Below are 25,921 nucleotides of genomic sequence, written 5' to 3' on the forward strand. Positions count from 1 at the left end.
AGAACATCACATAAAGAAATAGCCAAATGCAATATTCAGTTTTTTAAATCGCTTTGCCAGCTGCAGATGGCGCTCTTTGCCAACCTCAGACACCTACTAGCTGTCACCAGACAAAGCACTTTTTAATCCTGCTAACAAAATAGCTTTGGTGTGTGCCTTACCCTTTTCACCAAATACTATGAAAGCCCCCACAGCAAAAATCAGAGGGTAAATACAAATACTGCAAATACACAGCATCTACCCGTTCCCTGATGAGATTCACGAAAAAAAAGACATTCCGAATCATTTGTTGCCATCTGACACAAGGGGAGGTTATCTAGTTCATTATACATCTTGCTATGATGACATTTTATAGGTGTTAATAACCAGGGTCAATAGCCTCTCATCCTGAATTAAAAAAGCATTGAAGATGTTCACTGCCATCTTATTTCTCACAGTAGTGCTATGTCATCCCTTTCATGAGGCAAACTCAGCAGCAGAACATAATACCAAATCTATTTGTTCATAATCCCTATTTACAGACCGGCTAAATAATATGGATATCAGGTCTTACATATATAAGTGATATGGCTCTGGTCATCCCCTGTTCATGCTGTACTGCTTGTAGTATGGCTGGCTTTGCATCTGTGGTGCTTCATGTATTGTCTCCCCTAATGGAGGAGTAAGAGATTTTTAGAGGAGACAGACAAATTTAATGTTACTTAGATCAGTATTTACTGTGTAGTAAACAACCTGCCACATAGATCAGCTGTAGAGAAATAATGTAACACCTTCTGCAGACACCAGGCCAAGTTTAGTTTTGATATAAGGGTGCAACTTCATTGACTTCTGTGGAATTATGCCAATTAAAACTAGGTCTGAAGTTACTCAAAGGTCTTCTGTAGTGCTGCAGTATACTCACGTAGTGTAAAGGCTATATGCTCCATTTAGGCCTGTGTAATGTGTTAGATGTGTAGTATTTGTGGAGAAAATCAATGTATTAGGGCTTATTTAGTCCCCATATGAACAAAGTACTTAACAGTTTTCAGATTTAGAAGTACATTTCCTGAGCATCATGCAAGGATTTAGCCATGTAAATTTTAGCAATGCATAGCTAAACATCCACAAAAACAGTGCTGCTACTGTCAGTCCCTGCAGAAACCTGGTCTACACTACAGCGGAAGGTCAAAATAAGATTCTTTAATAACGTAAGCTGGAGTCGACAATCTTCACTCATGTTTCCATGCCATCCAGACAGCTCTTTGTTTCCTATCTTTAAACTAGTTACCTATTTATGAGAGAAGGAGCTTTCATCTTATCCCATGATAGCTTACTTTGCTTAAGAGTCTTTGGTGAGGAAGCTTTTTGGAAATATAAGTATACTCTATACTTTGGATCCCTATAGTCCACATGTTTGTTGACGTCCTCAAAGAAATCTAGTAGATTGGTCAGATATGATTTCTTTTTACAAAAATCATGTTGACTCTTCCCCAACAAATTACATTCAACTATGTGTCTAACAATTCTGTTCTCGGCTGACCTCCTATATACACAGGCCCTAGAACTTACCCAAAACAATTCCTAGACCAGAGCATATGTTTTTAGAAAAATGGTCAGTGATCCACTGCCATTCTTGATGAGTTTTCCAATGCTTTATTACTCTCACTTTATTTTAAAATGTACGCTTTATTTCTGGTCTTTGTCTAGCTTCAGCTTCCTGTATCGGTTGTGTTATGCCTTTCTTTGCTAGACTGAAGACTCCACTAATAAATATTTGTCTTCCAGGTAGTCCTTATATACTATAATAAGGATACATCTTATCAAAGACAGGCCAAGAGAAGTAAATTGAGTTTCCTGAGTCTATCACCATAAGGCATGTTTTCTAACCTTTTAATCATTTTCATGGCTCTTCTCTGAACCCTCTCAAATGTTAACAATATCCTTGAAATGTGGACACTAGAACTGAACACAGTATTCCAGCAGTTATTGCACCATTGCAAATTACAGAGGAAAAATAACCTCTCCACTCCTATTCAAGACTCCCTTGTTAATGCATCCAAAGATCACTTTAGCTATTTTGGCAGAGTATCACACTGGGAGCTCACATTCAGCTTATGATCACCACAATTCCCAAATCGCCCACTGCTTCCCAGTCTCCAATCATATATATATATTGCCTATGTATGGATATGCATATGTCCACATTTTGCTATATTAAAAGGCATATTGTTTGCCTGTGCCTGTCATATCAAGTAATGCAGATCAGGAGACATTCAAACACCACCCAGCTGATTAGCAGAACTCCCACAGCCACGTTTTTAGTTTCTACTGGTGGTGCATATTCACACGTCTCGGTGCACATAAAATTATTCTGCACGTGCATAGAGAAAATCTGCCCCGAATGGAAAAAATTACAGGGAACATTGATGCAGATTGCTCTTTATCAGTGTCCCACTGTCTCATTATTTACCACACCCTCAATTTTTGTGTCATCTACAAAATGTATCAGCCCTGATTTTATATTTTCCCCGAGGTTATTAATAAAAATGATAAATAGCATCGGCCCAAGAACTGATCCTGGCAAGACTGCACTTGGAGTGCACCCATTTCAGGGGTGATTCCCCATTTACAATTACATTTTGAGGACCCATCAGCCAGTTTTAAATCTATTTCACGTGCTTTTCTATCTTTTCTAGTTTTTAAATCAAAATGAGTTAAATGTTTCAAAAGCCATAGTATGTTTTATCTGTGCTAATATCTTTATCAATGAAATGTATAATCTCATCAAAAATATAAAGTGTGTTTGAGAAGATCTATCTTCCATAAATCCATGTTGATTGGCATTAATTATATTGGCCTTCTTTAATTCCACATCAAGTCCCATATCAGCTTCTTCATTATCTTGCTCTGGATTGATGTCAGACTAACATGCCTATAATTACCTGGGTCATCCCATTTACTCTTTTAAAATTTTGACACAACATCAGCTTTCTTCCAGTCTTCTGGAACTTACCTAAACTTCCTGAAAATCAACATTAATGATACAAGAAGCTCTTCAGCCAGCTTTCCAAACTTTTGGATGCAAGTTGTCTGGATCTGCTGATTTTAAAAAAAATGCCTCACTGCTGTTTAACATCTTCCTGAGGTACTTGTCTGTACATCAGACTTCCCGCATCCAGTGTTACTGTAGCCAACAATCACTTAGTGAACTTCATTACCTTTCATGCTGGATAATTTGCATGGAGCAAAGTGTCCTTCTTATCACTGCCATATGGGAATCTGGTGAGAAAGGGGAGAGTAAGTTGGAGTTTCTATCCTTCTGAATTTGTCAAGACAGTTAAGTAATTGGTTGCCATGACCTATAAAAGAAAAAAAAGTTGTCATTTCCTATTTATAAAGAGGAATAGCAGTGAAGCGCATAAAAGATGAGGTTACCAGAAGAACTCCAGAGAATCAGAATCTCCATTTAAGAGCAAATCAGTCCTACATGTGCAGAAAGTTACTAATGTAAAAAGACAGTTGAATTAAAGGATTAGGTCACAGTGCCTGATCAACATCATTTGATCTGCTATTGAAAGTCTCATGCCTTTCTAAGCCACGAAGAATCTCAGAGGATGGAAGCACTATAGCACTGTAAATGAAACTACAAGTCTGGCACAGAGGAAAACTGCTAAACTGGAAACAACTTTCCTGGATTCAGTAATTATCAGCATCTGCATTTTGATATGCTAAATAGGAGGTTACAAACCTGAATTGAAACATCTTGAAATTCAATCTCTGAGAGGTTCATAGTCTATGAAGATTTCATAAGCTCTCTGTTGTATTTTATTTTGAAGGTGACTTGAAAAGGAAGCAAAGTGTTTGCTTGCATATGATTTTTTATGTGTTTCCTTTTTTATGATACAGAGGTGGCCCTGATGTGTTCACATGTTTTAAGTGAATTAACATCAATATGCCATATTATTTTCGTAGTCTCTCTCATACGGATAAACCAAGCAAAATATGGGGTCTGATCTACTCTTGGTCTTTGAGCACAACTCCCACATATGACAACGGGAATGCTACATGTATTATTATTTCATTTTAATACAAACATTACTATAGTGTGGACAGTCTTTAGTCAGGATCAGGATCCCTTCATGCTTGGTATTATACAAATATAAGACCACCAGGTTCCTGCCCCCAAAGAGTTTACAATCTAAGAAGACTAATGACTTGAGATGACATGACTAGAGGGAAAGGGATACCAAATATATGAAGAATGCTAAGTATCAGTAGTACGCTTTGGACACAGCTATAGTTTAACAGACAGCTAACCTATTCATAGTGAAATTCTGAATACTGAACATAGTAGCATTTTTTTCCTGTTTAAAAATCTTTATAAACGGGCATATTCAATTATTTGCAATTGCTCAATGAAGTTTGTCCAGGTAAGTTCCTAGGTTATTTGAAAACCTGTTCCTTTTGACTATTCACTGTTCTATATTTGTAATATATACTTAAATCAGATAATAATGTTTCTAGTCCACATCTATTGTATAACTGACTTTTATATAGAAAAAGAGCAAACACCCTTGTTCTCATGCAAAAAATGTGTGTTTGTGTGTAAACATCAATATTCACATGAACAGCTGTTCTCCAAACATTTCTATGAACAGACATCCATTCACAGGAATGTTCTTAAATAGCCCAAGAACAGCCCCCAGCCCACCTCAGGACAGGTGGAGAGTCTGGGCTCCCTAGACTACTCTTACCTGGGACAGGCTCAAGCTTTCAGCCTGGCTAGGGGGGGTGAGGTTTGTGGAAAGAGGTGGGGCAAGGGACAGGACAGGCCTGTCCTTTTCCAAAGATGGGAGGGCCATAGCTTTTTGGTCCCCCCATTCCAGAATACCTTTGTGTCGCTCTCAGGGCCATAGTGTAGACATAGTCTGAAACATTGAATTAATCTTTTGTCTATTGGAGGGGATGACTTTTGGTTTTCTTTTAATATTTCAGAGTGTAAAATAACTGTTTAACTCCTCCATTATTTTCAAAATTTAGTGCTCAGAGAGGAAAACGCTAAGGAAAACCCAGGAACTTCAGTAAGTAACTTTAAAGGAGACCTCCATGGTTTTTCAGTAGGGTGGTTTTGAGGACTTAGGACAGGTCTACACTATAGAAGCACTACACTGATACAGCTGCACCACTCTAGTGCATCTGGTGGAGATGCTCAATACTGACAGGAGAGCGCCCTCTCCTCAGCATCATTACTTTACATCTACAAGAGGCTGAAGCTATGTCAGTTGAGGAACATCTGCTGCCAACATAGCATAGGTATAGGCAGCACTTAAGTCACTGTAACTTGCACTGGTTGGGGTGTGTGTGTATTGTTCACACGCCTGAGCCACATAATCTAGATTGACTTAAACAGTAATGTAGCCCTCTCCAAAATCTGTCACAGTAGCAGTTTTAGATACCTTGCTAGGTATACCTTGCTACTTTCAACTTCATCTTTCACCTTGAAAAAATTCTCTTCTGCTCAATTATGGTGACCAATCTGTTGGTAATTAATGTCAATAATCAGCAGATGACAGCATTTCCAAAGCTGGCATTTGATTAAAAGTATTAGTGCTGTATTAGAGCTGTAAAGGGTCTGTATTAAAGAAACAATGCAATCAGCTTTGAACCTGAGAGAGAATAAAGCAAAACTGACAACTTGTCATACTTATTTGTCCCAGTGAAACTGCTCATTGCACTAACTTCAATTGAGTTGCACCCACTTAAATCAGGAGCCATTTGCACAGTCATATTTCAGTCTCAGTTATTTTACCACACATCTATTGGTCAGACTCTACTCTCATATCTGAAGTCATTCCACTGATGTCAATGGAGTTACACAAGTACAAGAATTAGACCATATATCTCTACCTTTAACAATATATGTCATAGAATCATAGAACTGGAGGAGACCTCAGAAGGTCATCAAGTCCAGCCCCCTGCTCTAGGCAGGACCAATTCCAACTAAATCAACCCGGCCAGGGCTTTGTCAAGCCGAGACTTAAACACCTCTAGGGATGGAGACTCCACTACTTCCCTAGGTAACCCATTCCAGTGCTTCACCACCCTCCTAGTGAAATAGTTTTTCCTAATATCCAACCTGGACCTCTCCCACCACAACTTGAGACCATTGCTCCTTGTTCTGCCATCTGTCACTACTGAGAACAGCCTCTCTCCATCCTCTTTGGAACCTCCCTTCAGGAAGTTGAAGGCTGCTATCAAATCCCCCCTCACTCTTCACTTCTGCAGACTAAACAGACCCAAGTCCCTCAGCCTCTCCTCATAAGTCATATGCTCCAGCCCCTAATCATTTTGGTTGCCCTCCGCTGGACCCTCTCCAATGCGTCCACATCCTTTTTGTAGTGGGGGGCCCAGAACTGGACACAATACTCCAGATGCAGCCTCACCAAAGCCGAATAAAGGGGAATGATGACATCTCTGGATCTGCTGGCAATGCTCCTCTTAATGCAACCTAATATGCCATTAGCCTTCTTGGCTACAAGGGCACACTGTTGACTCATATCTAGCTTCTCATCCACTGTAACCCCCATGTCCTAATTTCTCTCACACACACACACAGGGAGACCAGAGTATGGAGTTCATTGACACTGAAAGTGGAAAGGAACACAGAAGTGATGGATTTGCATTTGTAGTAGGAGAACTATAGCATTGATGAACTGAAGAAGGGGGTCCTGCCCATGAAAGCTCATCATACTATGTATTTGTTAATCTGCAAGGTGCCACAGGACTACTCGTTTTTAAAGTTACAGACTAACAGCTACCCCTCTGAGAATTTTTATTGAGGGTAGTCTAGAGTAGGATTGGCTGGGGCAGGCAGAAGAGTATGTTATTCAAGAAACATTACATGTATTGCTGACTAGGCCAGTGCCAATTTTTGAAAGGCGTCTTCAAATTTTGGCAGCACATCACCTACTTACATCTTGACCATTTGCATGAGTATTTGGGGATATTTGGATGCAGGTTGCATACCGTATTCCAGGTATAGTTTTGTACATATCTTTTGCCCTCACAACATTTTTATCACTTAGGCCATGTCTGCACTAGGAGATTATTTCAAATTTACTAAATTCAACTTTTAGGCACCCGATTTTACAAATTTGAAGTTCCATGTCCCCGCTACAGGGAAAAATTGAATGTAGTCCGAGGGAGGCTCCGTTAATGTGGACACACTACCTCAGATTCAGAAGCCCTCTGGGGAACTGCGGGAGGCCTCCCAGAGGCCAGTAAATTCCAATTAGCAGCACTAGTGCATCCACACTAACGCTGTTTCGGACTTACAAGTTCAGGAATAGCGTTATCCCTCATGAAAAGCAGGAATACATAATTTGAATTCCATGGCCCCTTATTCCAGAATAATAGGCTTGGTAGTGTGAATGCGTCACTTACAAATTTGACTTTGGGGGGCTAACTTTGGACTAAGGTCCTAGTGTAGACCAGGCCTTACAGGTTTCTAATTCTTCCATACCAGCATCTCTTGTATACAATCCCTATATACATAAAGTTATACTTACAATTTATGTTTTTTATTAATAGAACACTGGGCTTTCATCTCACTCTTTCCCTGTTTAAGGGCATCAAGCCTTATACAATTTGTTTGTTTCATCCATTTCCAATGAATTTTTGCATAACTTACTTTGCTTGAAGGTAGTTATAAAACTTCTTATTAATCTGATTCAATATTACTCACCTGAAACTAGACCAAAAAAGGTGGTGGGGTGGGGAGAAATAAGCTTTCACTCAACTTTCACTCAAATATATATTTCTTAATTTGATCTTTGGTGTTGCTTTTTGTACTGGGAACTGGGAGATTTTGAAGGTGCTATATGAAAATATGAATGATTGACTGACTGGTTGAAAGCCCTATGAAGATGTGACTCTCCTTACCAAGCATGGAAACAGTCCTGACGACTGCTTCACTGAGGCTGCTGACCCTACTTGTAAATCTACTTGTAAGGTCATTTCCTTTCCTGATTAGATCAAAATAGTGGCACGAATGTGAATATGTCAACATGGAGATTTCCTACTGGGCTCATTTTCCTTTCAGTGATAAATGGATATGTGAGCCTTTTTTTTCCAGTTGAGAAACAATTTTACTCATATCTTCAGGCTGCCATTAGGGTATTCAGAATTATTTAACTGAACAGTTACTAACCATGTTAACTATTGCATGGTCTTATATTAATGCACATCATAGAGCAGTAAGAATCTTTCTGATAAAGGCTTGATGCCTTCCTGAAAGTTATGTTTTAACCAAACAAACACGTTATTGGGCTCAATGCACAGGTAACTGGGTGAAATTGAATGGCTTGTAGTATTCGTTAGATGATCTAATGTTTTTTTCTGGCTTTCCTTCATTTAGCATTTGACTTTGCAACCGATTTGTAGTACAGGTTGAACCTCTCTTGTCTGGCACCCTCAGAATCTGAGTGGTCCCGAACCACAGAGTTTGCTGGACAAGAGGGGGTCAAGGCTCTGCTCCCGACTGGGGCTACGATCCCTGTCACCTGCCGCTACCTCCAGCCCCCGCATCCTGCCAGCCCAGGTCGGGGCTGTGTCCCCCACTGTGCCAGCCCCGGACAGGGGCTGGCCCCGCTGCCTCCAACTGTGGCTAGGTCTGCACCCCCTCTGGCGCTGGCCCAGGCTGCGCACCTAGCTGGCCCAGGCTGCGCATCATACCAGCCCCAACCGAGGCTGTTAGCTAATGGAAAAAACAACATTTGGAAAGATCATTAAGTGGTCCATTGAGATCCTCAGTAATTTTATTGTGGTCCATGAAAAAAAGTTTGAGAACCCCTACTCTACACAAAAAGATCTTCTGGTGCAGTAAATGCGCCACATAAATACAACCCTAAACATTTTTATACTTAATCTTAAGCCATGTCTTCACTCGATGCTGCCATGATCAATCTTCTGGAATTAGATTTAGCGGGTTGTCATGTTATTGGATTTTAAAGTGAGCAGGCAGATCACTGTTGCACCCATGGGTGTTGTTTTCCCCAAATTCTGTACAAAGTCAGCTATGTGAGATGTCAAATGGAAGCTTATACTCTACTGATTCTATGTATGCTACTCATGTACTTGTATGATTTTTGTATGTGAAATTATGAATATGGGCTCTGTTCTTGTATTTTAAATGTTCTCTGTCTGGGACAGAGCAATGGACCTGGACTGCGTATTGTAAGGAAGGATTGTTCAGTGAATGGCTGTGCTAACTAGCACTGCTCCATGGACAACGGCTGTCAGAGTGGCCAATATATACCTGAAGAATGCATCTGGAAACTGCAGAATAGCCTGTGCATAATGGCTACTTGCATGTGAAACGGAGATAGGTCACTTGATCATGTGACCAACTCCAGTTTGGGAGACACCAGGAATATAAAAATTCCATGAGGCTGTCTCCATCTGGTCTTCAGTCTTGCAACTGATTCCAGATGCATCCTTGCTGGGGACAGAGCCAGGAAGGACTGCTGACCTATCCTAATACAGGATGTACACCAGAGACTTCTAAGCTAGCAGTTTGTAACATCTCTGCTAAGAGCCTGCATCAAGAATTTGGTGACTGATTTTTGTAATGTATTTTCCGTAACAATCGGACTCTTAACCTTTTCTTTCTTTCATTAATAAACCTTTAGATTTTAGATTCTAAAGGATTGGCTCAGCGTGCTCTTGTGGGTAAAATCTAAAGTGTAAATTGACTGGGGACTGTGGCTGGTTCTTTGGGACTGGGAGGATCTGTTTGGAGTTGGTGAAATTGGGTTTTATAACCTCTCACCTTTGTGTCAGGCCCGGGGCTGATTGGGGCACTGGGAGAGCTGGAGTGTCTGAGGGGTTTTGCTCGTGAGGCTTCCTGCTGGCCAGATTGGCAGCTGAAGTGCTCGGTGTGACTGGTTTGTGGCCTATTTGGGAAAGGTCTCCAGTCGAGGGCTGTAAGTAGCCCTAGTTTTGAGCAATTCGCCCTGAGCTGACGCCCTCAGCAGTGCCCAGACCTGGCCCGGTCTGTTACATGGCTCTAGTTAAGACCTGATGAATAGTTAGGCCTGTCAATAGTTGGTACTCCTGCTCCTGCAAGGAGTAAAGGAAGCTGATGGGAGCATTTGCTCCTGCCGGCCTCCTGTTGTAGGGATGCAGAAAAACTCAAATCAAGGTATATTGACTCCATCTACATACAGCCTGCTAGCGAGTCTGTGCAAAAGCTTTGCATGAAAATCTGCATGTTTGTTTTGTACAATTCTACTTGTTAAATACACAGTCAGACAGAGACACTGGAAAGGAAGATAGACTTTAAAAAAGTGATTTCAGGACAGTTATATTAGATCCCTATGTAAGTGGACAGAAGTAACTTAATCAATCATGTCTAGTTAACTTTAAGTCATTTGCTGTTGATTGAAATGCTTGGCAACTGCAGTTCTGATTTCATATACTCTTAAGAGTGATATCTGATTGCCATATCAGGTCATGAATTATATCTCTCTGATAATGTTACGGTCTTTTGTCTCAGCTGTGTAAGGGTACGTCTAGACTACATGCCTCTGTCACCAGAGGCATGTAGATTAGGCTACCAGACATAGTAAAATGAAGCGGCGATTTAAATAATCGCCACTTCATTTAAATTTACATGGCTGCCGCGCTGAGCCGACAAACAGCTGATCAGCTGTTTGTCGGCTCAGCGCAGTAGTCTGGACATGCGGGTGTCGACATCAAAGGTATTTGTCGACCACCCAGGTAAACCTCATCCCAGGAAATTGCAGGGAATCAAAAGCAGGGAAATTGACTTTGTAGTGCTCAAATCTGTTAAGATCTTTAGTCAAGCCTAAGTTGATAGTGTTGAACTTGTAAATGAACTCCAGTGCTGCTGTCTCCTTCTGTAACTGAGTGATAAAATTCTTTTGTAGAATAATGGCTACTTTTAAATCCATTACTCAATGTCCAGGTATATTAAAATGTTCCCCTACAGGTTTGTGTGTTACCATTCCTGATTTGTGTCCATTTATCCTTTGTTGTAGAGACTGTCCAGTTTGGCCAATACACTTGACAGAGAGGCATTTCTGGCATTTGATGGCCTATATCACGTGTGGGGGTATGTAGGCATATGAGCCTTTGATCTTGTGGCTTATGTGGTTAGGTCCTGTGATGGTGTCACTTGTGTAGTTATGTGGAGAGAGTTGGCAACAGGGTTTGTTGCAGGGATAAGTTCCTAGGTAAGTGTATCTAAGGTGTGGTATATGGCTGCTAGCAAATATTTACTTCAGGTTGGGTGACTGTATATAGGCGAAGACGGGCCTGTCTTCCAAAGTCTGCGAGAGCAAGGGATCATTTTCCAGGAATACATTGTAGCTTGTCAATGATGTGCTGAAGGGGTTTAAACTGGAGGGTATAGGCAATGATTAGTGGTTTTCTATTATTTTCCTTGTTGGGCATGTCTTGAAGTGACTTCTGGGTACTTGTCTAGCTCTGTCAGTCTGTTTCCACACTTTCCCTAGGCAGGTTTTTAAGTTTTAAGAATGCTTAATAAAGAGCTTGTAGGTGTTTGTCTCTGAGGGACAGGTGCAGATCTAGTTGTATTTCAGGTCTTAGCTACAGACCACGAATCGTGTGATGTGTCCTGGATGGAAGCAAGAGGCATGTCAGTAAGAATAGCAGTCAATAGGTTTCTGGTATACGATGGTGTTCATTGGATCATCATTTATTTGTACACTAATGTCCAGGAAGTGGATCTCTTGTGTGAACTGCTCCATGCTGAGGTTGAGAGCAAGGGGGGAAATTGTTGAAATCCCTGTAAAATTCATCAAGGGTCTCCTTCTCATGGGTCTTTTGTTACTATCTGCCAGTCAGACTTTTTGTTACATATACATTTCATGGCCAGGATGTCATCAGAGGGCTGTAATTTTCATACCAACACTACAGCCATGAAATAAATATATGTATTTAGAAGAGTCAGAAAAATCCAAGACAGCTTTCATAGCAAATAAGCTTACAAAAAAAATCAGACAGCCAGGAGAGAATTTTGTATAAGTTCAGACTAAAATTAGAAAAGTTCTTTAAGGGCTCTCTCTAGGAGACTCTGCTGTCCAGACAGACACCATTGGGAATAGCTGCCAACTGTCTAATCACACAAACCCTAACACCCTTGCCTGACCCCTATTTTGCCTTTTCTCCAGAGCCCTGCCCCTGCTTACTCCATCCCCTCTCCTTCTGTCACTCGCTTTCCCCCACCCTCATTCTCTTTCACTGTATGGGGTTGGAGGTTGAGTGTGGTAGGGAGTATGGGCTCTGAGCTGGGGCTGGAGGGTTTGGAGTATGAGAAGGGGGCTCTGGGCTGAGCCTGGGGCAGGAGGTTAGGAAGTTTGGAGGTAGAAGGGGCTCAGGGTTGGGTTTCAGGAGAAGTTCACGTGTGGATTCTGGAAGGGAGCGCAGGGCTGACACAGAGGGTTGGGGGACAGGGGTGGGGCACAGGCTCCGGCAGAGCAGTGCTCATCTCAGGAGTCTCCAAGTCCCTGTTGGCAGTGTAGTACGGCTAAGGCAGGCTGCCTGCACCACTGCTGGAAGTGGCCAGCATGTCCCTGGCGCCCCTAGATGTAGTGGGGGTTGCAGGTGGCTCCACACAGTTCCCCTGCTTGCAAGCTTCAACTCTGTAGCTCCCATTAGCTGTGGTGCTTAGCCAATGGGAGATGTGGACTCATTGCTCAGGGTGAGGGCAGCACACACAGACCTCCACTCCTCCCCCCGCCTCTCCTACCTAGGCGATCAATTCTGGGATACTCTTGGTGAAACCAGGAGGGTTCACAACCCTAAACCAGTTGCTCTGAAGGGTCTTTCTCTTCTTAAGCCTTTATTAGGCCCAGATTCCTTACCCATAATTGCCTGTAGCTGAATGGCAGTTAACTATCACAGTGGAACTGGTTTGGCTCATTCTTATTGGAGCTTGTGACATGCAGGCTGGGTGCATGACTCCCTTAGAGGCCAGCTGCGCAGGATTATCATCACTTATAACTCAATTTCAGTTGAGTACAGAGATGAGTAAGAAGGGTGGAGAACATACCCAGACTGGGTGCACACTAATGTTTATTTAGAAGTTTAGTGTTTTATCAGATATTTATGTTAATACATTTTAAACTCCAGTCTAATGGTTGTGATGGGTAAAATGAACAAGATTTATTTCACAAATTGTCTGGAAAAGGAAAAAAACCCAAAACCTATAACCACTTACCCCTCTTCCCCTCATCCTTCTAGGCCCTACTCCTGCAAACGCACATGTAGTCAATGAGACTATGCTCATGCTTAATTAAAACGTGTATAAAAACAGCAGAAAGAACAACAAGGAATCTGGTGGCACTTCAAAGACTAACACATTTATCAGGTTATTAGGGCATAAGCTTTTGTCAGGTACAACTCTTTTCCTCAGATGAAGAAGAGAGGGAAAAGGGGGGGGGGGAAGAGGAGGATACAGAGATGGGAGTGTGACAGCAGTAGTAATTCCTACTGTATTCCTTACAAAAGCAGAGGCTCCAGTACATCTCCACTCAGAAAAAAAAATATTCAGGATCAAATGAGATACAAAAAGATTTCAAATATTTTGATTTTTGTTTTTCTGATTCCATGTTGTAGGTATTTTAGGAAGTGTTTCCTTACACCCATCTTCTTTATTGTTTCTTTGCAAGTGGATCATACATTCTAGTTTGTTTTTAAACCTAAAACATGCAGCTATGTAAAATAGAAATTCCCAGGGACATTCCAGAATATTGATCGTCTTTTGTAGCAATTTTATGGGGTAATTATTTCATGTAGAAAATTAACTACAGTAATATCAAACAAAAATGCCTGCTGAACAGAAAGCAATTGATTTCCATAGATTCCATGTGATCATCTAATCTGACCTCCCCAGTATAACACAAGCTATAAAATGTCCCCAAAATAATTTCTAGAGCAGATCTTTCAGGAGAATACACCAATAAACCTCGGCAAAATTTTCCAACGATTAATGGCTCATGCCATTAAAAATGTACACCTACCTTTAAAGCAAAGGTCCTTTACATGGGACAAATATGCAGAGACCAAAAGAGACTGTATTTCAAAATAATTTGAGCTCTTTATTATATTGATTACCTTCCATTTCCCAGCATTTGTTTGGAATTGTATATTTAAATGTAAAGTTTTAAATCATTGTAAAGATTATGTAGGCATATATACAATGAAGGGTGTGTGCTTTCTTGATCACAAGTATTAGAGTAGTGCACATGCACGTTGGTGTGTTCCAGTTGCATTTTATTTCAAAATGGTTTGTGGTTTGGATGTCAGCGTGTTTTGCAAAGGAATAAGAATGCTGCACCTCATCTGTAAGAACCAGGATTACAGTGTTGGCACCTTTGACTGTGCTAAATTGCATTGCAAATATACAAAGACACAAGAAAGCATTTCAAGACTGCTGGTATTCCATTGGAAGGCACTCCTTGATAAACTGCCATGAAACATGTTTCATTACAATGTACTGACAGGTCACTGTGGTGACATTAGGAAGATGATAGTAATGCTTGAAGAATGATCCAACATGAAAAATATTCATTGCTTGGTGGTTACTTGCAAGCAATTCCAAATAGTGTTACACAAGGGTCAAATTATAAAGCTTTTTCAGTGACATTCGTAATTGCTTAAGATAATAGAATTGGCTGACCTTTTGTCAACTAGTTAATCCAAGATGTGATAAAACCCACCACATCTGACTTTCCGTAAACTAGCTTTGTTATGTTACACTTTTCCAATAGGATAGACTTTTACAAATCATTTCAGTAAGATTCCTGCTGCCTTAAAACATAATATGCTCTAACTTTGTACAAGTGAAAATTTCTACCAAACCAAATACAACAACTGAAACAATTGCAGATGGTCAGGGGGATGGATAGTTCTGGTAGTCTAAATTAATTAACAGACAAAATCATCTTCTGGTAGCTGACACCAGCTCAGACTTGCTAACTGAGGGTTGGATTTTATTTTTTTTTAAACTGCATCGGAGACAGAATTCATGGCTTAGAATTTTGGGCCCTCCCTGGACTGAATTCTGGATCTACTTCTGGTAAGCATTTCGTTTTACTCATTTTTTAAAGAAGATTTTTATTGGAGAGTTATAAATCAAAAACTGGTTTTCCAAAGCAAGCACACAACGCCATGACGCTACTTGTTTGTTTTACGTTTTCTATTCTTTTGAGTCGCTTATGGAACAAGTACTACCTCAGAGATGACTTAAATGATCATGCTAATTACACTTTGGTAAAACAGTCTAATCTATATGTGAATAAGGCATAAGAACGGGTCTATAGCAGGGAATATAGCAGGGAAAGAAATTAACAGGAAGTGTAGGAAATTTCAAACACTACTGCTCCCATCCACAAAACCACTATTTTACATCCTCCCACTAGTTGCCCTTTTATCACCATTTTATATCCCTTCTGAATTTAGCCCCAAATATTTATGCTATGAATTAAGGTGACTTGTTGATTGAGATGGAAATATAGAAGGAATCTTATGAAAAGCTACAGAATCGCAGATCCAGTTAATCCGGCTTTAAGCGTCATATTTATAGCATGTCACATATGAGCAGTGCAGTCTGTCTAAACACAACTTTTATATGGTCATATTCATTGTAAATCATTCATTCCGATACGGCAAATTGTTAACCCAGCCCTCTTAAGCCTTGATGCTGTGATGCAGGAGCTCTTAGCCACGTTACCATTTGCTACCACATTGAAAAGAAGGTTTGGATGACTTTTCTGCCTGAGATGAACTGACCTCTCTCTGCCGACTGCTAAATAAAATCAAGTGAACACTAGCAAGTATTTGCAGACAGTTGGAATTTTACTCTGCTCATCACTTTTTTTGTTTGCTTTGGCAAATTATTCTACCGAACCATTAGACTGTTTGAGATATTCACAAAAACAGTCATTAATGAAAAATAAAGGTGGAAAGGGAAATTTGAATTCATCATTGCTAGTATTGTAAGTGGTATGCTTGTCCAGTCAGGGAAATGAAAAGTACTCTGATGTGTGTCAAATCATCTGTTCACATTTACAATATCTTATTCTCACAATTGCCTTTGAACAATCTACAAAGAAAAGTTATTTGTAGAAATGAGTCTGAATAATTTCAACTAATGAATATATTTGAGAAAATTGCAAACTATTTGTGGACAATCCACAAATACCAAAAAAAAAAAAAAAAAAAAAGCAACAAATAAATTATTTGTTGAAAATAATTTTCACTGCTCTCTTACTCAGACTCACCAGAAGTTATTTATCCTTTTGACTCAAATACTTCAGAGGAGCATTTTTTTCAACCATTAGAATAAATCACATTGCACCCAATATCACATTTTAAAAAATGTAACAAAGGAAGATTTTATGCCAGGCGCCTGCAAACCCACTAGAATTTCACAAGCTGAACTCAGTACTATTAATATACTCCACGTACTTTTAAGAAATAAACATTTCCAGTAAAATGCTATGGAATATGTTTGTTTTCCCAATGGCACTGCCTACTATTTTTCTTATGAATATATGAAAATGTTCAAATGGGAAAAATAAATGAACAGATTCTCCAGATTCTACTTCCTCTTCTGCAAAAGCATACAGTCCTGCGATCAGGGGTCTCTGACATGCTGAAGGGGATGAAAATTGTCGGAGCACATCATTGCTTATGTTTGCATATTAGAAATGTATCATGTGCTTGTCCTATCTACAAGAGTTTGTCAATTTGAATTTTTTAAGATAGAATTGTGCATTTCATTTTTGTAATAGATGGGTAGATTTTATTGAAATAACGTTTTAACGTTCATTTTTACAATATCCAGAAATTCTCTCTTGGGGCTGTTTGACAACTTTTAGTGACAGAGTGGGATCCTAGTTGCTAAGAGGAATTAATTGCCACAAATAATTCTATAGTATTGCCCATAACTTATGAGTGCCTTTGTAAAGCCTGCAATGTGTCCAGATAAACAAACAACATTTTTATACAAGTGGAATTGATTTCCATTCCTCCCTGCTTATCAGGAAATTTGGGAATTATAAATGCCTCATTGGTTATCCAAATCTAATACCCTTGATTTTCATTTGCCATTCAGAAGTCGCTTAATCAAAGTCAGACTGATGACTGTACTGTTTTTGTACACTATACTTGTGAGAACTTGGGAGCCAAAGCACTATATAAAAGACCAAATATGTTACAGTATTAGAGTATCTGCAGTAAGGGTGGAGTCCACAGAAATGATCTCAGGTCACTAAACAAGTGAAGAAAAAAAAATGTGAGTACAAGTGTTCTGTATATGGATCCAAACTTGGAAATACAATGGAATCTGTAACATGATGTATTACAAGTAGCAAATAGGTGCAAACTTATCCTGTGACCTGGTTATCTACAGAAAGTCAGGACTCAATCCAACAACTTTGATCTTCCTAGAAACAAGGGAATGCAGCATCACACACAGCTAATTTAGTAGAGTTCACCTAGAGTACAACTCAAGTCCTAACGTGGGCTTGACTGTGTAACCCCAACCGCTGAATGCAGAGAACTGTCTGCTTTCCTAAGCTAGGCTCCTTTATTCAATCCCTGAATTCTTTTTCTCAAGTTGCAATTCTGTCCCTAGCAAAGTTCCGTAAAAAATAAAAGCATTGTACTTTTCTATCAAAAGAAAGACCCCACCTCCTTAACACAGTAGTTCTCTGTTTCAACAGATGTATTTGGAAATCTTTATTGCATTCCACTGGAACCAATGTAACTTTGACGCTTTATTTCTCTGAGGCCCAGCAAGTATGGAACATATTATCTTACTAGGGAAAATCCTGATTTGTATTATTGCTTTGGCACTTTCCAATTGGTCTTCTTGCAGTGTATCCTAAAGTGTATTACAGAGTAATAATTATATTACCCATACCCATTATGACCTCAGAAAGATCTACATATGGCCCAAAACAGCTACATATTACTATCAGTTAATTAGTAGTGGTATTCATTAAAAGAGGCAGTATGAGCCAGGAATACATCCTTTACTGTTTGTGAACAGTGTCATGGGATGGCATAAACCAGCCAACTACTGGCAGCAGGCAGAAAGGAAGTTGAATATCTCAAATAATTTGTTATTCTGGCACATGCTTATAGTACATGCTATACGTATATGCACCTACACACACTTATACCCTCACTCACACACAGAGCTTGATTAGCTACTGCCTTGCACCCTGTAATTTATACTGGCACATGTTTAGTATAATCCGCCCATTGAAAGTGTTAGTGTTCCTCCCCAGCACACACCCTTTTCACAAGTATAAATAACTGGACAAGATAAAAGGTACAAGAGAATTAGATCCATGTCCTTTTCCAAGAGGAAAAGGCATTGACTTCTATTATGTACTAAACCAGGAGTGGGCAAAAGAGCCTCTGTGGGCCAGATCCGGCTCGTGACTGCCTGGCTGCTCCCCTGCCGTCAGGCCAATCAAGAGCTGGGAACAGGGGAGCACGCAATGTCTCCTCTCCCCACCAAGGGTGTGTGGTGCCCAGCGTGACTCACCAGCTGTACTAAACCCTTAAGGAGTACATAGTCCTCAGCATGCATACAGAGTTCTGAGGTTCTCTCCTTGTACCATACTGGTCATGAGTAATAGTATCGGAGCCTTCATGTTAGAGATGCTCCAGTCCTGAAGACAGAGCTGTAACTGAATGTAGTAAAATGGGTTTGGTTCTATATTGAGTTTTCACTGCAGTCTATGAGCCATGTTCAGTTTGAGAACCCTAATATTACACATATTCAGATAAGTCATTTTCAGGATTTCTCAGCCTGTCCCATTTGGGCTGATCCTTCAGCTCTCTCCTAATCACCTACCTTATACTTCTATCTGGATCCTAGAATCCCTCCTTATCACCATTCAAAGTTCATACCCCTTATCCCACAGGCTTAGGCAGTGTGGCCTAGTGGTCACAGGTAGGTTTGGGCCCACCAGTCAAGCACAGCCATAAGGTGACAGTCAGTCAGCAGGGATCAGAGTAGGCACTAGGGCTGGGATCAATAGGCAGGAATCAGGCTGGGGTCAGAGATCAGAGATACTTTCCAGAGAATCAGAAGGGAAGAGGTGAGGCAAGGTCAGAGTCAGACTGGGGTCAGAGACTAGAGATCAGAAAGCTAGGCAAGGACTGGGCAGCAGGCCAGAAACCTGCATGATTGTCCAGATAACTTCCTGGGTCACACTCTAAGGTTAAATAGTAAATATGGGCCAATTAGAAAGCTGCAGGAAGCTGTCACTCTAGCCCCTTGGAGCAGTGCCTCCTACAGTGTCTAATCGCCACAGTAATCTTAGATATAGCTCTGCATGACCTCCTGGTGGTAATGTGAAAATGTCAGCTGTCTCTGGCTCTGCAAACCTGGACTCTAGTCCCAGAGTCTAAATAATTACAACTATCCCCTCAGCTGTGAGAAACTGTCATCCTCAAATAGAGAACACCTATCTAATTCATTCCCACTGTACTTAAAAGTTTAATAAATGTCTCTAATGCATTTCCTCTTTTCTAGCAGTCTGCTCTCTTTTGAGTATTTTGGAAGTCACCTTCAAACTAGTACTGAGTGTTATCACTATAGCACAGTACTGGGATCCTGTTACAGCCTTCCTCTTCTCAGACGTGTGTTCAGATCTGAACTTCTCCAAAGTTCAGGGATGTTTGGCATCTGAGCTTTTGGCTTGAGCCCCCTCTCTCTCTCTCTCACATCAGAGCCCAGAAGGTGACAGGCTGTTCACAGCCCGGAATGCCAGGCCCTTCGGATGTAAATGACAAACAGTAAAAGAAAAATCTTGATACTTAATTGTTTTAGCTGGCTTGAGGGGGTGGGGAGGAGGGAAAGGATGTTGAGGAGGGGAATAGCATCACTTTTTCATTTGTACTCGAGCCACAAATCAAATGGTGCTCACTTGGCTTTTGAAAATCTACATGAGCAAAAAAACCCAAATAATCTAGTAGCATCTTAAAGGCTAACAACACAACACGTAGATGGGATCATGAGCTTTCGTGGGCACAACCCAGTTCTTGAGATGACCGGACATCTGAAGTGGGTTTGCCCACGAAAGCTCATGATACCATCTATGTATTTTGTTAGCCTTTAAGGTGCTACTAGACTATTTGGTGTTTAAGTTTTTCCTGTTACAGACTAACTCGGCTACTCCTCTGAAGCTATATGAGAAAAGTCACTCCCAGAGGCCAAGATTAAACAACCCACTCTCATGGCAAACACTGACAAGTTTTTTGTCACCATTAAGAACCAAACCTAGTGTAAGGTGGTGGAGGAAACATGCCGAGCCATAACATGGAATTTTGCTGTTTTCCCTGGGCAGTGGCTATAAGGAAGATCACTGTCAAAACTGGAAGTCACATTGGGCTGTTGGGCACTGAAGAGGTGAACAGAATAAACATTCTTGTTTCACCAAAGACAGACTGGAGAGATCTGGTTTATTTTCAGGTCAAGATTCAACTTGCCCACTTCAGGCAGATGAGACTTGTTTCAAAGCATTCATCAAAGCACAGGCTGCATTCCATTTTGGTAACATGGCATCAGATTGCTCAGGGTTACATTTTATAGAATGAGACACCTAATGCAAAGTCATCAAGGCTTTCAACTCTTCTCAGTGTCCCTTCCCATCCTATCAACATAGAAGATATTTCTCTAGCGGGCCAGCAGCTCAGACTTAGTGTCGATCAGGAATGAATTGCTGGGCAAACCTCAGGGAGCCCTTCCGTTGTCAAAACAATAATAGCTATAATTCTCTATCTCTCTGTTTACAGGAAACAAGCTCTTCCTTCCTGTCCTCTGCCTATAATAGAAGATCGGGCTATGTCTTGGTTTTTCTGACAGCAGATGGGTAACAAAGGCTCCTTGCTGCAGCTTTCTATGGAACTGTTTTGGTGACAGATTATTTTTAGTCCATTTTATTGCCCCCTGACAGTCACATCCCTTGCTTTCTCCCCTCTGTTTCTCTGTGCGCCTTTGTAACTCCTTCCTGCTACTGTCAGATGTGTGAACTATATATGGCCTGGGAAATCTGTGACAGATGCAGTATTTTTAAACTGTCCTGGCCTCGGGTTTGCACACTGCTGTGACGCAGAGAAGTTAACATTGCAGAGTTTCTCATGGGTATCAAGAGTGCCCGGCAGTAGTTCACAATGGTTGGGTTGTGTGTATTTTTTGCCCTTGACAATGCAATCCTTTGGGCCTGTTTTGACATCTTTCATCTTGGGAAGCAGCAAATCTTTCCATGCACAGGTTTGTGTTTAAGGCAGGCTGTCATCATGGTAGTGCTTCTGGATGTCAGCTGTAGACCTGTGAAAAGCTGCAACTTTTCCATCTGTCCAGATGTTATGAACTTACCTGGCAAGCTGGTTATGGGAAAGATGTTCATGGACAGCTGTCATCCATCCTACTGCACAAGCTATATTTCAGATATAATCCACTGCTTGCTCCTCCTCAGGAGACCATATTACTTTGTCCTACTGCAGGGGATTAGAAGTCAGAACTGGGTTTTGTTCTTCATTCGCTCACTGACTTACTGTTTTACTTTAGGCACATCTTGTAACCTCCCATGCACCACAGTAAGATGGATGAGACCTACATACAACACAATTACCCCTCTTGAAAGAGTTAAAACAGCATCATCATGTAGCATGGAAAAAACTTAGGTTTGTTTCAACCATACCCTTGTATTGCACTACAGCCTGGTTTGGCCTAAGGCTGTAGCACAAACTGTACACATAGTTAAAACACTTGAGTTCTATCTGCTGCCCACCCCAAGAGAGAATTCTTATTTTAACTATACCAGGGAACAACCCGTCTTGTAATCAGAGCAATGTGAATAATTTATTTTTTTGGTTCAAAGTCTAATTCAGGGAAAAAAAGTTTTATGTCTACCAAAGCTAAACTTCTAAAAGTTTTTGGCAAACCAAAAAAGGGGGGAAAAAATGTTCCATGTCAAACAAAACATTTCATTTGAAACAAAGTGTTTCATTTTTGAAATTAAACTTTAATAAAATAGAACCAGATTTTGAATAAATCAGAACATTTCATTTAAAATGTCAACATATTTATTTTTTTCAGTCTGTTGTTGTTGTCTTTGACCAAAATAACTTTGTGAAATCAAACAAACTCACAGCATGGTTTGGATGAATCAAACCTACATTCGTTTTATTTTATTGGGAAGAGAAGCTGAAAAAAAAGTTCTGCCAAAAGCTTCACCCAGACCTAGCTGTCACCAAATCCCCAACACGACTGGCCCTTGATATGGACTGACTCTTCTTGTGCCTCTCTACCTGATTAGCCAGAATGACCTGACTTCCGAGGGCGAAACAAAAAAGAAGCCAGAAGATAGATATTGTTATTAAAAGGTGTATCAGCATTTAATTTATCATCATCATCTACAGTACACCAAAAAGTCTTTAGTCCCATTTCCCCCATAGCACTTGTACAGACAGCACAGGCATAATAAGCCTACCATTTCCTGGGGAGGGAAGCCCCAGTCTGTACTCAATTCTCCTTAAATTCAATACCCTTTTTGCCAGCAAGTGTTTGTCTCTTCTCTTGCCCCTTGTCTAGCTCCTTTCCTCCTTAGGTACTATTTCAACCTCCAGTTTTCTGGAGTGTTACCTCATCCTTCTCTTTCTTCCCTTTCAAAACTCCTCCCATTCCCAATAGCCTTTGAGGTAACAGATTATTTGGAGTCAGATGATTTGATTTTTGTCAGTTTTCTCCCTTTCCTATGTTCACTGGTCATATTCACTCCACAGAGTGTTGGCCTTTGAAGATAGTGCTGCTATGGAGTGAAGACTTTTTTATGAATTTTGTTTTCTATTGAACACATACACAAAAAATGCTGTTTTGAGAAACCTGCTGGAAACTTGCTGACCAAGAGCATTCCTGAAGCCTTCCCTCCACTCCCCCCCCCCCCCCCAAAAAAAATGCTGTGAGAAAAGGCAGGAGTCTTTTACATTGGTTTCAGTTGCAGCATCATGAAAACCCATTTTCTCATGGTATTTTGCCTAAGAGAGCTTTCCAAAGGTCAAGTATATGTCTAAGTCAATCATATCCCTATACGGTAAAAATTTCAGTGTATCAGATTGTCCTGTGTGTGGGCACAACTTCTCTTCTTGTGTTACTTTTAGATTCTTTCTCTTTTAATACTGAAGATGCATTTAAAATCAAATTAAATAACTCATTGGCTTAAGTGCACCGTGGAATGTTGATTATACCACAGCAGAGGCATATGCTTTCCTTTCAGCATATGTGACAGACTTTAAAAAAAAAAGCGGTAACTGCTATTGCTTCTCAGGCTTCACCTCATTAGTACGAGAGTAACTACAGTACTGAAAAAGCAATTTGGACACGGATCCAAAATGCACTAAAGTGAAGTCAAAGGCCTGTTTTAGTTAAGATGTCTGGTGCTAGCAGCATACAAGCGCTTTTGTCACAGTCATGCCTACAAGACTATATAGTTTTATACTCCCCTTCCTAGTCTTTAGAGCCCAAGCTCTATCTCAAAGCCACAATGGTGGGAGGAAGACAATCAATGGGACAGTTATACCAGGGTACAAAATATACTGGAAGAACAGAACAGGTGCTGGTGGGAGAGTGGGACTATAAGTGAAAGAAAACAGAATCAAATGAAGTAAAAATCTTAAATGAAGCTAAATGTTCCATACAGTCTCTATGGGTAGTAATTCCATGTTCTAAGAAGAATATAATAGTAGGGATATATTACCGACCACCTGACCAGGATAGCGATAGTGACTATGAAATGCTAAGGGAGATTAGAGAGAGGCTATTAAAATAATAAACTCAATAAAAGTGGGGGATTTCAACTATCCCCATATTGACTGGGTACCCATCACTTCAGGATGGGGTGCACAGATAAAGTTTCTTGACACCTTAAATGACTGCTACTTGGAGCAGCTGGTTCTGGAATATACAAGGGGAGAGGCTATTCCTGATTTAGTCCTGAGTGGAGCACAGGATCTGGTCCAAGAGGTAAAATATTACCTGACCGCTTGGAAATAATGACCATAACATAATAAAATTTAGCATCCCTGTGGTGGGAAAAACATCTCAGCAGCCCAACACCATGGCATTTAATTTCATAAAGGGGAACCTCACAAAAATGAAGAGGTTAGTTAAACAGAAATTAAAAGGTAGTGTCAAAATGTAAAATTCCTGCAAGCTGTATAGATACTTTTCAAAGACACCATATTAGAGGCCTAACTTAAATGTATACTCCAAATTAAAAAAGCACAATAAGAGAACAAAAGGGTGCCCCCATGGCTTAACTAAGTAAAAGGAGCAGTGAGAGATAAAAAGGCATCATTTAAAAAGTGGATGTTAAGTCCTAGTGAGGAAAATAAAAAGGAGCATAAAACTCTGTCAAATTACATATACTCGAACATAAGCTTGTTTGTTTATAAGCTGACCCCCACAAACTTAGAGAAAAAAATGGTAAAAAGTCACTGACCCGTCTATTAGCCATCTCCAGAGTACAGACTTCCAGTCCCAGCTCGTTAGCGTTAGCACACTGTTCACTGTTTCCAGCCAATGGGAGCTGAGAGGCTCCGTGTCTGCAGCCTGTGCATCCCTCAGCCCAAGCTGCTTCTCACTATCTGCAGTAGGCAAAGGCTGGCGTTTGTAAAACAGCAAATGTCAAATCGTTTCCTTTCCAAATGTGTGTTGTTGTAAAGTCAAACAAGTTTCCACTCACAAAAGTTTAACAGTGGAAAATATTTGCAGTGGGAAGCAATGCGGGCTAAAAGATGTGCAGGCTGCCAACAAGGAGCTTCTCAGCTAAGCTCAGCTGAGCGGACCTCCACCCGCGCTGCTTCCTGAGCTGCAGAAAGCAATGCAGGCTGAACGACATGGTAGCTGCTAGCACAGAGAGGCTCCATGCTGGCAGCCAGCACATCCTTCATCCTCGTTGCTTCCCAAAGCTCGGGAAGAACCCGTTCGTACGCCATTCTCACTCTTCACAGTGGGATTTTTTTCCCAAAAAAGTCAGCTTATGAACGAGTATATACGGTAAGTGTAAAAATATAATAAGAAAAGCCAAAAAGGAATTTGAAGAATAGCTAGCCAAAGACTCAAAGAGTAATAGCAAAATGTTTAAGTACATCAGAAGCAGAAAGCCTGCTACACATCCAGAGGAGCCACTGGATGATCGAGATGCTAAAGGAGCAAAGACAAAAAGGTCATTGCAGAGAAACTAAATGAGTTCTTTGCTTCAGTATTCATGGCTGAGAATGTTAGGGAGTTTCCTTAATCCTAGCTATTCTTTTTAGATGACAAATCTGAGGCACTGTCCCAGACTGAGGTGTCAGAGGAAGTTTTGGAACAAATTGATAAATTTAACAGTAACAAGTGACCGGGACCAGATGGCATTCACCCAAGAGCTCTAAAAGAACTCAAATAGGAAACTGAAGAACTATTAACTGTGGTTTGTAACCTATCCTTTAAATCCATCTTCAGCATCTTCGAATCATTTTTGGAAGATAGCTAATGTGATGTCAACATTTTAAAAGGGCTCTAGAGGTGATCCTGGAAATTACAGACTGGTAAGTTTAATGTCAGTACTGGGCAAATTAGTCGAAACTATAGTTAAGAATTGAATTGTCATCACATAGATGAACATAATTTGTTGAGGAAAGTCAACATGGATGCTGTAAAGGAAAACCATGCCTTACTAATTTATTAGAGTTTTTTGAGGGGGTCACAAGCATGTGGACAAGGGGGATCCAGTAGATATAGTATACTTAGATTTCCAGAAAGCCTTTAACAAGGTCCCTCACCAAAGGCTTTTAAGTAAAGTAAGTTGTCATGGAAGAAGAGGGAAGG

At 40.5% G+C, this 25,921-nt stretch overlaps 1 long non-coding RNA gene across 1 annotated transcript; it reads right to left on the minus strand.

Annotated features, from left to right (window-relative positions):
- Window positions 1-537: 537 nt before the first annotated feature.
- On the minus strand, window positions 538-24,980 carry LOC142827875 (uncharacterized). Its single transcript, XR_012902662.1, has 3 exons — window positions 24,552-24,980; window positions 3,198-3,258; window positions 538-650 (listed from the first exon to the last, which is right to left on the minus strand). It is a non-coding gene; the product is annotated as an uncharacterized LOC142827875 (long non-coding RNA).
- Window positions 24,981-25,921: the final 941 nt, after the last annotated feature.

The sequence above is a fragment of the Pelodiscus sinensis genome, chromosome 3, assembly GCF_049634645.1.
Source record: "Pelodiscus sinensis isolate JC-2024 chromosome 3, ASM4963464v1, whole genome shotgun sequence".
In the NCBI taxonomy this organism is placed as follows: Eukaryota; Metazoa; Chordata; order Testudines; family Trionychidae; genus Pelodiscus; species Pelodiscus sinensis.